Source organism: Scyliorhinus canicula, chromosome 5, assembly GCF_902713615.1.
Source record: "Scyliorhinus canicula chromosome 5, sScyCan1.1, whole genome shotgun sequence".
Classification (NCBI taxonomy): Eukaryota; Metazoa; Chordata; class Chondrichthyes; order Carcharhiniformes; family Scyliorhinidae; genus Scyliorhinus; species Scyliorhinus canicula.
Window position 1 is genome coordinate 148,463,381 of NC_052150.1, and position 17,281 is coordinate 148,480,661.

General features: G+C 47.4%; 1 protein-coding gene and 1 long non-coding RNA gene across 2 annotated transcripts in view; one reads left to right on the top strand and one right to left on the bottom strand.

The window, feature by feature from the left end:
• Positions 1-17,281, bottom strand: part of stk17a (serine/threonine kinase 17a) — a 94,795-nt gene that overhangs the window by 64,522 nt on the left and 12,992 nt on the right. The gene's annotated exons all lie outside the window — the stretch shown is intronic.
• On the top strand, positions 1,345-11,420 carry LOC119966325. The gene is made up of 2 exons (XR_005460731.1): positions 1,345-1,386; positions 11,316-11,420. It is a non-coding gene; the product is annotated as an uncharacterized LOC119966325 (long non-coding RNA).

Sequence of the window (17,281 nt, forward strand, 5' to 3'; positions counted from 1 at the left end):
ACCGAATAACCTGCTTACATCTACATCATACCTGTCTCTCGACATCTCAAAAGGTTGGATTGTGTTGCCAAGATTTTTTTGAGAGTTTCTTTTTCCAACTTTGTATCCTGGGTTCTGGAATCATCCTTGATACACTTCTGGCATTCTACACAGAGCATGGCCTGCATCTGACATCATAATCGCCAAATCACTCCCTACTTTTAGTTATCTACCTGCTGTGTTTATATCAGCTGGTTTGTGATGCAGAACAAGGCCAATAGTCCAAATACAATTCCCATACCGGCTGAGGTTATTCAGGAAGGCCGCGTCTTCTCAACCTTTCCCCTCACCTGAGGTATGATGATCCTCAGGTTAAATCACCACCAGTAGGGGCGGCTCAGTGGTTAGTGCTGTTGCCTCACGATGCCGTAGACCCAGGTTCCATCCTGGCCCTGGGTGACTGTCCATGTGGAGTTTGCACAATTCTCTCCATGTCTGCATGGGTCTCACCCTTACAATCCAAAGGTGTGCAAGGCAGGTGGATTGGCCACACTAAATTGCCCCTTCATTGGATTTTTGTTTTTAAATCACCACCAGTCAGCTCTCCCCCTCAATGGGGAAAGCAGCCTATGGTCATCTGATTCTATGGCAACTTTACTTTACATTACAATACTGAGGCTGAAGACCGCAGGTACCATTCCAACAGCAGATCTGTAATGTGAACAAGGCAGTCCTATTGCAATACTGGATATGACAGAAAAGGCAAACATGAACGGACGCTGGTAGTGGCACTAGATGCTGCTTGCCACCATTTTATTCTGGGTGTGGCCAAGCTTAGCTCTCAGCTAGCCCCAAACAGAACACAGAGTAATATTTTAATACTGCTGAAATATGCAGTCCTTGGTCCAACAAAGGATGGAGTCCATAATCAAAGACTTCAATCAGAGTGGAGAATATTGAATAACTCCATATAGCTGGTGCTCTTGCGTATTCTGCTGACAAACATATCAGTCTCCACTGGAAGTAGTCCCAAAATAACTTGCAACAATTACACTCTTCAGTTTATTCTGTATTTGACCAGTTATTTTCCTGACACTGGGTAGATTAGACATCTTTGTTAGTGTGCTTCTTTTGATTAACAAGAACGTCTATGCTTGACACCAATGGTAGCATGTTTGCAAACCGCTACAGCTCCCTGCATGCTAATTTGACATGTTTCAAATTTGTAAACAAGTTATAGACTGACATGGGCCCAACAAATTTCTATCTATCATTGCAGGAGATTACTCCAAATTAGGACACACCTTCAGCTTAATTCCACTAAGACAACAAGCGAACAAAACAACTCAGCTCCTGACCTCATTGCAACCTTGGTTCAAACATGGACAAAAGAGCTGAATGCCAGAGGTGAGGTGAGAGTGATTGTCCTTGACATCAAAGCAGCATTTGACAGAGTAAGGCATCAATCAACCCTAGCTAAACTGGAGTCAATGGGAATCAGAGGGGAAAAAAATCGGTGGTTGGAGTCATACCTGGCACAAAGGAAGATTGTTTTGGTGGTTGGAGGTCAATCATCTCAGCTCCAGGATATCACTTCAGGGGTTTTCACAGAATCACAGAATAATAGTGCAGAAAAGACCCATCAGCCCATCGAGTCTGCACCACCACATGAAAGGCACCTGATCTCCCAATCCTAATCCCATTTGCCAGCATTTGGCCCATTTATGTGAAAAATCTGTTCCGATAATGAAGTTCACAGCCCACCAAATCATTCCCCATATTTTGTTAATAAAGTCTTCATGGACTTTGTAGACCTGAAGTCGGCTAATTCCTTAGTTGGTAGGGACTTCAATTGACACTTAACACCTAGTTGGACAAACTCCCAGTAACCAGACACTCCCCCACCCAATAGGCAAGGGCTCTAGCATTGGTTTGTGAGGAGACGGAGTATTTTTAAAAATTCATTATTGCCCAACCCTAATTGCTGTGGGTCTGGAGTCACATGTAGGCCAGACCAAGTAAGAGTGGCAGATTTCCTTCCTTAAAGGATATTAGTGAACCAGATGGCTTTTTACGACAATGGTTTCAAAGAACAATACAGCACAGGAACAGGTCCTTCGGCCCTCCAAGCCTGCGCCGATCACGTATCCTATGTAGGCCAACCGCCTGTACCCTTCTATACCCTGTCTGTTCATGTGCCGATCCAGATAAGCCTTAAAGGTCACTAACGCTCATGGTCATCATTTAGATTTTTAAATGATTGCTCCCCCTTCCACAAACATTCAAACCCTCCACAACCAACAAACAGTGGCAGCCGTGTGTACTACCCCCAAGATGCACTGTAGTAACTCACCAAGGTTCCTTCAACAACACCTTCAAAACCCATGACCACTAACATCTAGAAGGATAAGAGCAGCAGAGATCTGGAAAGCCCACCACCTGGATGTTCCCCTCCAAGTCACTCACCACCCGGACCTGGAAAGATATCGCCATTCTTTCATTGTCGCTGGTGCAACAACCTGGAACTCCCTCCCTAACATCATCCATTGTACCTACACCTCAAGGTCTGCAGCGGTTCAAGAAGGCAGCACACCACCACCTTCTGAAGGGCAACTAGGGATGGGCAATAAATGCAATAAGGGCAACCAGCGATGCCCACATCCCATAAATAAATTTTAAAGATCAATAACGATTCTGTTTTTGGATTGCACTGTACAGAAAGAATCTTGGAACATACATCAACACCAATTGGCTGACAATTTTGAAACTGAAAGTAGTGTGAAAGAGAATTGTCAGTTTATTATGAAGCATATAGAACATAGAACGTTACAGCGCAGTATGGGCCCTTCGGCCCTCGATGTTGCGCCGACCCGTGAAACCATCTGAAGCCTATCTGACCTACACTATTCCATTTTCATCCATATGTCTATCCAGTGACTACTTAAATGCCCTTAAATTTGGCGAGTCTACTATTGTTGCAGGCAGGGCGTTCCACACCCCTACTACTCTCTGAGAAAAGAAACTGCCTCTGACATCTGTCCTATATCTACCACCCCTCAATTTAAAGCTATGTCCCCTCGTGTTGGTCATCACCATCCGAGGAAAAAGACTCTCACTGTCCACCCTATCTAACCCTCTGACTATCTTATATGTCTCTATTAAGTCACCTCTCAGCCTTCTCCTCTCTAACGAAAACAACCTCAAGTCCCTGAGCCTTTCCTCGTAAGACCTTCCCTCCAGGCAACATCCTCGTAAATCTCCTCTGAACCCTTTCCAAAGCTTCCACATCCTTCCTATAATGTGGTGACCAGAACTGCACACAGTACTCCAGGTGCAGCCGCACCAGAGTTTTGTACAGCTGCAGCATGACCTCGTGGCTCCGAAACTCAGTCCCCCTACTGATAAAGGCTAGCACACCATATGCCTTCTTAACAGCCCTATTAACCTGGGTGGCAACTTTCAGGGATTTATGTACCTGGATGCCGAGATCTCTCTGTTCATCTACACTACCAAGAATCTTGCCATTAGCCCAGTACTCTGCATTCCTGTTACTCCTTCCAAAGTGAACCACCTCACACTTTTCCGCATTAAACTCCATCTGCCATCTGCCCAGCTCTGCAGCTTATCTATGTCCCTCTGTAACCTATAACATCCTTCAGCACTAACCACAACTCCACCGACCTTCGTGTCATCTGCAAATTTACTAACCCATCCTTCTACACCCTCTTCCAGGTCATTTATAAAAATGACAAACAGCAGTGGCCCCAAAACAGATCCTTGCGGTACACCACTAGTAACTGAACTCCAGGATGAACATTTGCCATCAACCACCACCCTCTGTCTTCTTTCAGCTAGCCAATTACTGATCCAAACCGCTAAATCACCTTCAATCCCATTCTTCCGTATTTTCTGCAATAGCCTACCGTGGGGAACCTTATCAAACGCCTTACTGAAATCCATATGAGGCAGAATTATCTCTTTTTTTCGACTGTGTGTCAACTTAGGCTGGAAAGAAGGGACTTCCGGTTGCGGCTATGACTAGCTAAGTCGCACGTTTGGCAGCTCCTGTGAGGAAGGTGTTTTCGGGCCGATTGGAGGGCCCCTAACGGCGCTGGAACGGCAATTCCCGGTGGGGGAAGGTTCCCAGAGGAGAACCCTGAAAAATTTATGGTCGTTACCCGAAGTGGGGCAGGAAAAAAAGCGGCAGCAGCTCCCTGAAAATAGCGGGGGAAGAAATCCAAAATGGCGGCTGGCGGCGCACCCGAGGACTGGAGGAAATGGGCGGAGGAGCAGCAGGCCATTCTCCTGCGCTTCTTCACGGAGCTGAAAGTGGAGCTGCTGGAGTCGATGAACGCGACGACCACCAGGCTGATGGGGGCACAGGCGACCCAAGAGGCGTCAATTCGGGAGCTGCAGCAGGAGATGGCTGTGAGGGAGGAGGAGGCCACGGTGCTAGTGGGAAAGGTGGAGGTGCACGAGGCACTCCACCTGAGATGGCAAAACCGGCTGGAGGAGATGGATATCCGCATGAGGCGGAAAAACCTGAGGATCCTGGGCCTGGCAGAAGGGCTGGAGGGGTCGGACCTCCCGGGGTATGTGGCAGAAATGCTGGGCTCACTGATGGGGGCAGGGGCCGTCCCTTCGCCCCTGGAACTGGAGGAGGCCTACAGAGTAATGGCCAGGAAGCCAAGAGCAAACGAACCCCCGAGGGCGGTGCTGGTTCGGTTCCAGCGATTCAGTGACCGGGAGAGGGTGCTGAGGTGGGCCAAGAGAGAGAGGAGCAGCAAATGGGAGAACTCGACGGTGAGGATCTTTCAGGACTGGAGTGCGGAGGTGGCAAAGCGGCGGGCCCGGTTCAACCGGACGAAGGCGGTGCTGCATGCCAAGAGAATCAGATTCGGGATGCTGCACGCGCTTGTGGGTGACCTATAAGGACCAGCACCACTATTTCGAGTCCCCGGAGGAGGCGTGGGCCTTTGTTCAGGAAGAAAAGCTGGACTCGAACTAGAACCAGGGGATACTTGGCGGTCGTTGCCGCTCTGGTACTTTAAGCTGGGCACGTGGCTTCCTTTTGGTTGGATTTTCACTTGGCCGTATTTTTGGACCCTTTTTTTTTCTCTCTACCAGTTTTTTCTCTCTTTTTTCTGTTATTTATAATGTTATGTTGGGAGGGCGGGGTGGGGGGGAGTGCCGGGGGTATGTGTCTCTTGTGGGGTTTTTGGTTGTTTTGTATTTATCGGTGTGAGATCGGGGACGGGGGTGGAACTGAAGATGGAGGGGCGGGGAGGGGCAGGGCGAAAGCACGGGCTTTCCTCGGGTTTCCCGCGCACGGAGCAGAGAAGGGAGGGGGGGGGGAGTAAGGGGCGTGGTCAGCAATGGCTCCCTTTCCCGCGCTGGAGCGGGGTCAAGGAGGGGTGGTAAGGGGGGGGACGTCCCCCATGCCGGGAGGAGTCGGAGTGTGGCAGGGGCAGCCGGGTCAGCGTAAACCAGCTGACTTACGGAAGTACTATGGAGGGTGCATCGCGGCTAGGAAGGGTCCTAGCCTGGGGGGGGGGAGGGGGGTGGGGGGGGGGGGGGGAGGGGGAGGGGGGGGGGGGGGGGGGGGCTACCGGGTTGCTGCTGAAAAGGCCAGGGAGGAGAAGTTGAGGACCGGAGGGGTGGGGGGGGGGGGGGGGGGGCGCCATCGCCATGGGGAGCGGGTCAGAAAGGGAGGGCTGACTCGGGGCGAGCAGGTGACAGGATATGGCTAGTCGGCAGGGGAAAGGGGCGGGCTGCCCTTCGACCCGGCTGATCACTTGGAATGTGAGGGGGCTGAATGGGCCGGTCAAGAGAACGAGAGTAATCTCGCATTTGAAGGGACTGAAGGCGGATGTAGCAATGCTACAAGAGACCCATTTGAAGGTGGCGGACCAGGTCCGCCTGAGAAGGGGGTGGGTGGGACAGGTGTTCCACTCAGGACTGGACGTAAAGAACCGGGGGGTGGCGATCCTGGTAGGGAAGAGGGTGTCGTTCGTGGCGGCGGAGGTGGTGGCGGATAAAGAGGGTAGATATGTCATGGTGAAGGGTAGGCTGCAGGGGGAGAAAGTGGTGATGGTTAACGTGTATGCCCCAAATTGGGACGACGCTGGCTTCATGAGGCGCCTACTGGGCCTCATTCCGGACCTGGAGGCAGGGGGCCTGATCATGGGGGGGGACTTCAACACAGTGCTGGACCCCGTGCTGGACAGATCGAGTTCAAGGACGAGTAGGAGGCCGGCAGCGGCAGAAGTGCTAAAGGGGTTTATGGAGCAGATGGGCAGTGGAGGCGACACAGGGGGGAAGTGGGAGGTCTGATGGAGGCACTGTTAAGAGGGAACCATAGATTCATCCCGGGGACCATGGACGGGGGGTTCCAGAGCTGGCACAGGGTGGGTATCAGGCAGCTGAAGGATCTGTTTGTAGATGGGAGGTTTGCGAGCCTGAGAGAGCTGGAGGAGAAATTCGGGCTCCCCCCGGGAAACATGTTTAGACATTTGCAGGTGAATGCATTTGCTAGATGCCAGGTGGAAGGGTTTCCCTTGCTCCCCAGTAGGGGGGCGAGCGATAGGGTGCTCTCGGGGGTCTGGGTCGGAGGGGGGAAGATATCGGACATATACAAAGTAATGCAGGAGGCGGAGGAGGCATCAGTAGAGGAGCTGAAAGCCAAGTGGGAGGGGGAGCTGGGAGAGCAGATAGAGGATGGGACATGGGCTGATGCCCTGGAGAGGGTTAATTCTTCCTCCTCGTGTGCGAGGCTTAGCCTCATTCAATTTAAGGTGCTACATAGAGCCCATATGACGGGGACGAGGATGAGTCGGTTTTTTGGGGGTGAGGACAGATGTGTCAGGTGTTCGGGAAGTCCAGCGAACCATGTCCATATGTTTTGGGCATGTCCGGCACTGGAGGAGTTCTGGAAGGGGGTGGCAAGGACGGTGTCGAGGGTGGTGGGATCCAGGGTCAAACCAGGATGGGGACTAGCGATCTTTGGGGTTGGGGTGGAGCCGGGGGTACAGGAGGCGAGAGAGGCCGGAGTACTGGCCTTTGTGTCCCTAGTTGCGCGAAGAAGGATACTAATACAGTGGAAGGACGCGAGGCCTCCAAGCGTGGAAACTTGGATTAATGACATGGCAAGCTTTATTCAGTTGGAAAGGGTCAAATTCGCCCTGAGAGGGTCGGTACAAGGGTTCTTCAGGCGGTGGCAGCCTTTCCTCGACTTTTTGGCTCAAAGATAGGGTACAGAGGTCGCAGCAGCAGCAATCCGGGGGGGGGGGGGGGGGGGGGGGGGGGGGGGGGGGTGGCAACAACGGGTGTGGTGGGTTATTTACGGTTGTAATGCGGGCAAATTTGTTCGCAGTTCATGTTTGATATTGATTGTTGCTTTGTTTGTTTTTGGGGAGGGGGGAGGGGGGGAGGGACAACGCGCGCGCGAGTTCGGGTGGGGGGGGGGAAATTTGTTAAGAGGGAATATTTTGTAATATTCTATAGTTAGTTGGGGTAAATACTTTTATGTAAAAAAATTTTCAATAAAAATTATTTTTAAAAAAACTTAGGCTGGAAAACTGGTGTGCAGCTCACCAGCTGAACTTCCGGCTTTTCCGCCATATCTTTTGACAAATAGTCAAAAATAATCCAGAAGGCGGGTCCCACGACATCAAACTGGCGGGGCGGGCTGAACCTCAGTCCCTGACAGACCAGAACGACCTTTATTGAAAAAAACAACAATTTAAAAAGTAGCCCCCCCCCCCCCCACCACCCCCACCACCACCCACCTTCCCCACAGACAGGATTCTTCCTACCTCCAGGGACCTCCCATATGCTGAATCTACCCAATAGAAGCCCCCCATCAGTGCTGAGGGACAGTGCTACAATACTGCCCTGGTATGACCCTGTCCCCTACCTGCACCCCTGGCAGGTTCTCTTCACCAGGTCCCAGTTTGTCCAGGACAGTTGTAAACCCTATCAATGTGATGTCACATCGGCAAGGGTGAGTTCCTATTAATGACATTTAAATGTATGGCAATGGGCTTCCTGTCTTTTCAAGGTAGGAACCCCATTACATCATTGGTAGGGGATTTGGACTAACTCAAAAGGCAAATCGCGCCAGTGTAAGGTCATTTTGGGGCTCCCATTGGATTCTCTGCCCCTAAAGGTTTCCCACCCGTCAAAAGTGAGGGTGGAAATCCCCACCCGCCCAATATCTTGGCTGGAAGGGAAATGTGGGTGGTCTGCAAGGGTCAAAGAGCACCTCAGCACTGCATCCCCGTGCTCCTTGAATTGCACTTCACATAAATGTTCAGGTTCCGGCCAATTCTACTTCTTAAATTAGCATAATTTTTGCTAACCATAAATCAAATGAAATAAAAAGTCTTCCATAACAGTAAGAACAGAGTTTATAATTTTAAAATGGGGACTGAATTGTATCCGCACACCTCGGTTCAATTATCCCTCACGTGTTTCATCCGAGGACTTCATGGTGACTCAGTGGAGAATCATGGGAGATTGGTGAGAGCAAATTGAAAATTCAAACGTTCGAATAAGCAGGTTTTTAAAAAATCTGTACGCCATAAAGAGTCAGAGGTCCACTCTACACTAAAATCTATATTTTTTGTTACTGTTGATTTCTTGGCCTGTATACTTAATTTGCCAGAACACTGGCTGTAATTAGGATAGGGAAAATAATGTAGAAAAATGGCCAATGGCTTGTGAACTCAGGCAAATGCACTATAGTTAAATTTATGGCCATGGGTCATGAATTGCTGATCTGTGATCTAGAAACTGTGTCTATCTTCTCTTTAATTGGTAGCCTCCAGTAAGTCAGAAGCAGTAATCTAGAAATACTACATTTTATAATTAAACAGTGCAGCATTTAAGGTAAAATATGAGTTTTAAGGACAGTGTAAGGCTGATCTGATTAATACTGACAAGGCAATCCAATGATTCCCTGTGGCTGTGTCCTGATGCCACACGAGGTCTCTCGTCCGAAACCAGGTCAATTAGCATCAAATTAGCCTGTGATATCTTTCATTATTCAATGTTTTAAGGTTTTATTCATTACAATAAAAGCTCTTCAAAGTTGGGATATAGACCAAAGAGATGTACACACAGCAATGTTCAATAGCACATTATACTCTTGCACAATGTCAGAACTTGCAATATTTATATTTTTTTAGCTGTACTCCTCGGTCCTGAATTACACCAGTTTAGATCTTTAGTAACAATGGGGTGATTTCTCTGTTTGAGGGATTAAATGCTGATGCCGGGACTGAACCGCAAGTGCTCTACATGGACAAAAGCGGTGTCAGTCACAGGGCAATTCAGTTCCTGTTAATGGGCTAGCACTGGCACCAAATAGAACTCTCAGAATTCCAATGCATGATCCTAATCTCAGAGAAGATGATAGCACTGGTTGTTCTGGAGCACACCCTTCCCATTGATGGGTCAGCTGAAGCCAAAGGATACCAAGGGGCGGGGGGGGGGGGGGGGGGGGGGGGGGGGGGTGACCCATATAACCCATGGCGCTAAGTTCCCAGTGGGCAGTCAGTGGCTGACCTGCAGGCTGCGGCAATGGCGGTCCGTGCCCGGCCACCCTAACCCCACAGCCCACCTCCTAGCCAACCCCTGGCTAACACGCCCCACCCCAACTAGTGGCACAGCTGTCAGCACACTATAGCAATGTTGGACACTGTTTATACCTCCTCCTGCACCCTCATCAGTCATGGCGCCTGTTTCCTGATTTGAAATACCACAAGTGAACCTTGCCATCGTTAAGCCCTCCCGGTGGAAGGCCTGGAAAATGCCGGACCAGGCCCATTAATGATATGCCAATGGCCTTTACTGTGCAATTTTCATTACCCACACTGGCATGTGGCATAGAATGCATTCATGCCACGGTTCAAGGACCGGAGCATGGTATTGCATTTTGAGCCCGGCTCCAACCTTGATTTTCGGCTGACGCCAAATTCTCCACCAAATCGTGTTTTTCGATTCCGCTGTCAGATGACGGCGAGGCCAGCTAAAAGTGTTTATCAACAACCCAATTATTCCACTGTAATATACCATACGCAAAGCGTAACAAAGAATATTTTAAGAACTTACCACAAATGAAGAATTATCATAGCAGAAAGTTGACCTGAAGCATCATTAGCTTTGAAAACCAGAAAACATATTTATTCTTTGTCACGTTCCCTGTTTTCCTTCAGTCAAAGAGTAGTGAATCTGAATCTGGCAATTACTGATGCAATTTTTGGAGTGCATTGTGGCTCAGCATCATTATATAGAGTGGCAAGTTAGAGGGTGGTACCTAGAACTGTACAAAGTAAGTCCCAATTGCCAGTCATGTAGTTGTGGTGAAGGTCAAAGTGCAGGCCACGTGCATCTAACAAAGAGGGAAACTGGAAATAGTTGCTTCCAGCTACTCTTGTACAGAAAGCTAGACAGAAACCTGGGATTAGATTACTTGTCAATTTTCCATGGCTAAGAACGGTATGTGGAGGCGACAACTGAAGTCCCATAAAAAAAAAGTTTATTGTACCCGCCAATCAACCTCAAGCAGAAACCCTATCCAAAAAAACATTTCAACTCCAACCAATAGTCACCTCATCAGCCATCAGAAACCTGAAAGGAGTCATCAGAAATGTTAACAAGTGACAGCTACATGCCATTATGGTGCACAGTAATACTCAGCTCTGATCCTGGCAAAAGCAGTAAGCTTCAGACCTTGACATGGGCACATTTATGTTCATTCTTTCATGAGCGTTGCTGGCAAGCGCCAGCATTTGTTACCCATCCCTAATTTTCTTTGAACTGAATGGCTTGTTGGACAATTTCAGGGAACCCTCAAGAGTAACCCACATTGCTGTGGGTCTGGAGTCACATGTCGGTCAGACCGGGGGAAGGTGACAGATTTCCTTCCCTCAAGGGCATTATTGAACCAGATGGGTTTTTACAACAACTGATGATTATTGTTATGGTCAGCACTATGGAGACCAGTTTTATTAGTTTAATTAAATTCTACCAGCTGGGGTGGTGAGCTTTGAACCCATGATCTCAGAGCATCAGCCTGGGCCTCAGGATTAATGGTCTAGGGACACTGCCATTATGCTACTTTCTGATCATCAAGTAGAATGCTAGAGGAGTAATGGCCTCAACATCAAGGCAACATTCAACTTGGTACTGCAGCAAAGAACACTGGTAAACTGAATCCAAGAAGGAATCCAGAGAAAACTTTGCCCTTTGAAATGGTCTAGTAAGCTGCTCACAGGGTTCCAAAGAGGAGTTGGATTGAACTCTGAACGTTAACTCTGTTTCTCTCTCCACAGATGCTGCCAGACCTGCCTAGTTCATCCAGAATTTTTTGCTTATCCTTCAGATTTGCAGCTGCCACAGCATTTTTTCTTTTTATTTTAGTAAACAACTCAACTGTGTTCAAGAATGTGGCCCATCACTGCCTTCTCAAGGGGAATTATGGATGGCCAATACATGAAGGGCACAATCTTCCGGCTATGCTAGCTGGAAAAGTATCTCGTTGTGGCACAGTGTTGCTGGTGAAAGCCGGGCGATCCCGCTCCAGGGATCCACTGGCTCGCAACACCTCGCGAGATTCAGTGCAATTTTGCGAGACATTGCAAGGAGAATCCTGCCCACAATGGGTGGGATCAGTTTCTGGCAAATCTGCAAATTAGAATGACGCAGTGAGCTACCTGAGGCTTTGGAATTCAATCCCCTCGCCTTGGAGACCTTGGGCAAGTGCCGTTCAGTACTGGTTCCCACTAACAGGGACCAGATGGAACAAGGATCGGAAGCCCCCAGCTGCATGCCTTTTGGGCAGGGTGGTGCCCTGGTACTGCTGGTGCCACTGGGGTACCTGGGCATTGCCAGCCTGGCACCTTGGCAGTGTCATCTGGGTGCCACCCTGGCATTGCCAGCTGGCAGGGGTGGTGCCGGGTTGGTGCTGCCAAGCTGGCATTTTGTGCACCATGCGATTGGGCTAGGGTTGCCCACTGTGGGTGTTAGAGGTTGTGGGAGGAGCCTGGGTCTCTTCCATGTTGCGCTCGGCCGGGGAGAGGTCTGGGATTTTATTTGTGGACCTCGGAGATCAGGACACTATTTCAAATAGACGTCCTGATCTCTTTCCACAACGGGCAGTTCCGGTGAGCGAAGCTTCCCGTTGTAAAAAACAGGGCTGTGTGTAGTCTCGGCCACGCATTCCCTGTCAAGGCCTCTTATTCAACACGGGTAGCATTGAATAGCCCCCTGTTTCTCGGCAGTGCGAGTGCCGGGAAACACGCAGCTAAATACGCTCGCTGGGGGAATTTGGCCCTTTTGGGAAGATCGCGGCCGATACCTCCGTCCTGATGAATGAATGGAATGACACCAGATCAAAGTTGTATCCCATCTAAGCTTGGACGTATACACTGTTTCTTCAGCATCACTGTATCATCTGAGTGTGGTCATCACTAAGAACTGCAGTGGCTCAAGGAGTGTAACAGTGCGCAACATGCATTAATCACTCTTTATCTTTTTAAGTCACACCTTTAGAAAAATAAACGTTAAATTTGTCAAACATGACTCAGCTTTAACATATCTATACTGGCAGTGTTTACATTGCAGAATACACACTGATTCAATTCACAATTATAATTTAAGTTTAAACCCTTAATTGACATTCGATTAATTAATCAGGAATAGTCTGGTTTAAACTTTTCGGCCTTCTAAAACTAGCAATTTGCACATTTCCTATCTTCATTCTTTAACTTTAAGAGTCAACCACATTGCTGTGGATCTGAGGTCACATGTAGGTCAGACCAGGTAAGGAAGACAGATTTCCTTCCCTAAAGGACATTAGTGAACCAGATGGGTTTTTACGACAATCGACAATGGATTCATGGTCACCTTTAAGACTTTTTAATTCCAGATTTTTAAAAATTGAATTCAATTTGTGTCCCAGAGCATGACTCTGGGTCTCTGGATTACTAGACCAGTGACAATACCACTATGCCACCACCTCCCCAAGACCTGGAGAACCAGTTTGCTGTCACCCTCAGAGAATACCTTAAGAGCAGGACACTACTGTAAAATTACTGGAATTTTATAGATTAGAAATTCTGTTGCCATCAGAAGGGGGTTTAGCTATTTATGCAAGGTCTGTTGGGAAAGATTGAAAAAGTACCGCTAATTTTCTTTAATTCTTTCATGGGATGTGGGCATTGCCCATCCCTAATTGCCCTTGAACTGAGTGGCTTGCTAGGCCATTTCAGAGGGCAGTCGAAGAGTCTGAAGTCACATATAGGTCAGAATTCCTTTTCTGCATGAATTAGAGGGTTTAAAAAAAAGACAATAGACAATGTTTTCATAGTCATCATTAGACTTTATTCAAATTTTGCCATCTGTCATGGTGGCAAAAAGTGCAGAGGATACCAGAAGTCTGCAGAAGGATTTGGATAGGTTAAGTGAATGGGCTCGGGTCTGGCAGATGGAATACGATGTTGACAAATGTGAGGTTATCCATTTTGCTAGGAATAACAGCAAAAGGGATTATTTAAATGATAAAATATTAAACCATGCTGCTGTGCAGAAAGATCTGGGTGTGCTAGTGCATGAGTCGCAAAAAGTTGGTTTACAGGTGCAACAGATGATTAGGAAGGCAAATGGAGTTTTGTCCTTCATTGCTAGAGGGATGGAGTTAAAAAGATTAGGGATGTTATGCTGCAATTGTATAGGGTGTTAGTGAGGCCACACCTGGAGTATGGTGTTCAGTTTTGGTCTCCTTACATGAGAAAGGACATACTGGCACTGGAGGGTGTGCAGAGGAGATTCACTAGGTTAATCCCAGAGCTGAAGGGGTTGGCTTACGAGGAGAGGTTGAGTAGACTGGGACTGTACTTATTAGAATTTAGAAGGATGCGGAGGGGATCTTATAGAAACATAAAATTATGAAGGGAATAGATAGAATAGATAGATAGATAGATAGATGCGGGCAGGTTGTTTCCACTGGTGGGTGAAAGTAGAACTAGGGGGATAGCCTCAAAATAAGGGGAAGTAGATTTAGGACTGAGTTTAAGAGGAACATTTTCACCCAAAGAGTTGTGAATCTATGGAATTCCTTGACCAGTGAAGCAGTTGTGGCTCCTTCATTAAATGTTTTTAAGATAAAGATAGATAGTTTTTTGAAGAATAAAGGGATTAAGGGATATGGTGTTCGGACCGGAAAGTGGAGCGGAGTCCACAAAAGATTAGCCATGATCTCATTGAATGGCGGAGCAGGCTCGAAGTGCCAGATGGCCTACTCCTGCTCCTAGTTCTTATGTTCTAATTGCCCTTGAACTGAGTGGCTTGCTAGGCCATTTCAAAGGGCAGTCGAAGTGTCTGAAGTCACATACAAGTCAGAATTCCTTTCCTGCATTAATTAGTGGGTTTAAAAAAAGAAGACAATAGACAATGGTTTCATAGTCATCATTAGACTTAATTCAAATTTTCTTTTATAAAATTCAAATTTTGCCATCTGTCATAGTGGGTTTCGATTCTGGGTCGCCAGAGCAGGTTACTGGGTCTCTGAATTATTGGTCCAGTGGCAATACCGTTAGAATAATAATCTTTATTAGTGTCACAAATAGGTTTACATTAACACTGCAATGCAGTTACTGTGAAAATCCCCTCGCCGCCACATTCCAGCACCTGTTCGGGTACACAGAAGGAGAATTCAGAATGTCCAAATTACCTAACAGCACGTCTTTCGGGATTGTGGGAGGAATCTGGGGCACCCGGAGGAAACCCATGCAGACACAGGGAGAATGTGCAGACTCCGCACAGTGACCCTAGCCGGGCTAACCACTATGCTACCATGCCACACTACCACCAGCAGATCCTGTGTCAAAGTGCTCTTGTGTTAAAGTATAATTCATATATTTCTTTATTTTAATAAATGGTTAACTTTAATCTAAAAAGTTACTTCCCGACTTCAGAAAACTTCCTCCTAATGCACAAATTGCAAAACCGTTCTGGCAGCTTTTTCAAATTTCCCTTTGGGTTTGTGCAGCTCAGCATTTACTCCCTTCGCTGTCATAACACCAGTTAGTTTAATATCTACCATAGCAAAAATATTTGAATCCATTTTAAAGGAGATAAAGCAGTACATTTAGAAATTCATAACCCAATCAGACAGAGTAAACATGGGTTTGTGAAAGGAAAATGTGTTTGACTAATGTATTAGGCCTCTTTGAGGAAGCAGCAAGCAGGGTGGATAATGGGGAATTCATTGATATGATGTTTATGGATTTCCAAAAGGCACTCAAAAAGGTGCAACAGAAAAGGTTACAAAGAAAAATGAGAGTTCTTGGAAATGCGGGTAAGATATTTGCATGGATTGGTTAGCTAAGTGGTACCAAGTAGTTGGGATAAAGGGCTCATTTTTGGGTTGGTAAACTGTAACTAGTGGAGAGGGATCATTGCTGGGGCTGTAACATTTCACAATCTGCATCGACACTTGGATGAAGGGATCAAGCATATGTAGCTAAACTTGCTGATGACACAAAGATAAGTAGGAAAGCAAATCATGAGGACACTATAGGGGGTGATTATGAGCCCGCAGTAGTCATGCGCAGGCGGAAAATCCAAAGAGAATCACGAAGGGCTTGAAATAGATTTTAACATTATTAACAGCTCCCCGCCACACGACTTCTCTCTCATTAAATATTGGCAGCGAGGTGAAAACAGATTTGACTAAACGGGTATTAGTCAAGGGGATCCCTCTGGGGCGTGGAGGTATAAGTATAGTTGGGGGGGGGGGGGGGTGTTAATTTATGCATGCTGGTGGAAGAGAGCGGGCAATGTGGTGGGGGGGGGGGGTGCTGCTGATTACTGTCTTGGGTGCCCCTGATACCTCTGTGGTGGGGCTAAATGCCATTACGTCTCAGTGTTGATCAGGGCACCCTTCAAAGATGGCACCCTGATCTCTGTGAAGCCAGCTGACAGCTCTATCAGGCCCAGCTTCACCAAAGTGACAGCGTAGATCATACTCACTCATTTTCTTTTCTTTAAAGAGGCTCAATATCTGGAGAGAAAACTGGTTTGTGTAACTGGAGAGTTATACACCAGTTTTTCAGTCTGAGCCAGGCACTTTTTCAAATTCTGGTAAGATTCTGCCCAGTTAGTGCAAATAAATGTGGGTAGACTAAGTGAGTGGACAAAAATTTGGCAGATGGAATGTAATGTGGAAAATGTGAACTTGTCTAAAAGGAAGAATAGAAAAGCAGATTATTATTTAAATAGTGAAATGTGTCATACATAGGGATCTGGGTGTCATGGTAAATGGATCACAAAATCTAGCATGCAAGTACACCAAGTTATTGTGAAGGCAAATAAAACGTTGGTCTAAAGTGCAATGGGAACAGAGTGTAAAGGTAGAGAGGTCTTGCTACAACTGTGCAAGGCTTAGGTGAGATTGCATCTGGACTTTGGTGTACAATTTTGGTCTCCTTATTTAAAGAAGGATAGACTTCAATTGGAAGCAGTTCACAGAATGTTCACTCAGTTGGGATGAAGGGGTCATCATAGAAGGACAGATTGAACAAGAGTCTTTGGTCATTGGAGTTTAGAAGACAGAGATAATCTTAATGAAACTACAATAGGGACTTGGCAGGGTAAATATAGAGAGGGTGTTTTCCTTTTTGGGGAAGTCGAGAACTAGGGGGACATTTTTTAAAAAGGGGGGCTCTCATTTAAGATGGAGATGATGAGGAGTTTATTTACCTCAGAGTTGTGAGACTTAGGAATTCTCTTCCCCAGAGAGCTGTGGAAGATGAGTCATTGAATGGTTTCCAGAAGGAGATAGATCTATTTCTGATTTTAAAAATGGGTTAAAGGGATATGGGGAACAGGGAGGGAGGTGGATTTGAGACCAGGAAGAGATCATAGATTATCATAGAATTTGCAGTGCAGAAGGAGCCCATTCGGCCCATCGAGTCTGCACCGGCTCTTGGAAAGAGCACCCTACCCAAGGTCAACACATCCACCCTATCCCCATAACCCAGTAACCACACCCAACACTAACGGCAATTTTGGACACTAAGGGCAATTTATCATGGCCAATCCACCTAACCTGCACATCTTTGGGCTGTGGGAGGAAACCGGAGCACCCGGAGGAAACCCACGCACACACGGGGAGGATGTGCAGACTCCGCACAGACAGTGACCCAAGCCGGAATCGAGCCTGGGACCCTGGAGCTGTGAAGCAATTGTGCTAACCACTATGCTACCGTGCTGCCCTGATCAGCCATGATTTGATTGA